General features: G+C 34.3%; 1 long non-coding RNA gene across 1 annotated transcript; it reads left to right on the top strand.

The window, feature by feature from the left end:
- On the top strand, positions 1 to 927 carry LOC110037657. Its single transcript, XR_002295352.1, has 3 exons — positions 1 to 53; positions 172 to 488; positions 604 to 927. It is a non-coding gene; the product is annotated as an uncharacterized LOC110037657 (long non-coding RNA).
- The last annotated feature ends 251 nt before the right edge of the window (positions 928 to 1,178 follow it).

The raw sequence follows: 1,178 nt of genomic DNA, 5'->3' as shown, positions 1-1,178 counted from the left end.
GTTGAATTGGGAAGGAAGCTGCTCAGCCAGCACTTCTTCAGACATGTACTTGAGTAAGTTTTTTGAATAGCAATATCTTCGTTCTTTTGTATTGTGGAATTGATTTGGGGCTATACTTTTTCCTGTTAGTTGTAGTTATGTTTCATTACTACATTTTCCTCTGACTTGCAGCGACGACATCTTTGAAGATGGAAGCCACTTGTATCGTTTTTTGGAAGATGACCCTACCATAATGACTCAATGCTACAATGTTTCGAGGGATAGAATTGATGTTCAACCTAAGCCTATAATTGAAATCTCGTCAAACTTAAGATTGCTGTCCTATGGTATTTTTGAGGCTTATGTATCTGAAGGTGGAAATAATGTTGACTACAACAGCATTCATCATTCTGAGGAGTTCAAAAGGTGGGCTTCAAACTTACCATAAAGAGAATAGTGAAACCTTGGTGAATAAAATGTGGGCTTGTAACTTAATCTTTGCTGCGATGGTACCTTTCATTTTCCCTCATTTTCAATAATTTTTTTAAGCTTTTTTAATTATCCAGAAATAATCCATTCTGCTCAGTAGTTATATGACTTTAAGCAGCCTTCTTTCCTCTACAGAATTTTTTTTTCTACCCAGAATTTCAGCAGACACCCTTCAACTATGAAGACATCAGAATTGACCAAAACTATGTATTCTGGTCTTTTGCGGCCTCTTGTGAAGACTAAATCTAAGCCCATATATTTTGTCATCTGTGGAAATTTTGGTTTGATTTGCCATCATTCAATTCTTCCTACCAAACTTCTGTTTAACTGGCTGCATCATTTGATTCCCATAGATCATGCATTTAATATTTTTTTATAATTTACATTTTGCATTTGCATCTCCATCTGAATAACTTGATTTTATGGTGAGTTTCTTTTTTTTTAATGAAGTGTGAAGTAGAGGAATTTAATAAAAGAAAGCTTAATTTTGATGGTTTTAACTCCTTTTTTTCTTTTTCTTTTTTTTTTTTTTGCATGGAGTTGGCTGGAGTTATCTATAACACCAACTGTGTTTTTTTTTTTTTCTCTATATTTTCTTTATTGCTTCTTTTTTCTCTGAGGGATGCCCTGTAAGTGTTGGCCGTACCTTAAGCGGGACTTATCAGTTACCTGTAAGCTACACATTAGGAATGCATTGACGAATTGATGAT

Source organism: Phalaenopsis equestris, unplaced genomic scaffold (genome assembly GCF_001263595.1).
Source record: "Phalaenopsis equestris unplaced genomic scaffold, ASM126359v1 Scaffold223035, whole genome shotgun sequence".
Classification (NCBI taxonomy): Eukaryota; Viridiplantae; Streptophyta; class Magnoliopsida; order Asparagales; family Orchidaceae; genus Phalaenopsis; species Phalaenopsis equestris.
This window is presented reverse-complemented; position numbering and strand designations above follow the sequence as displayed.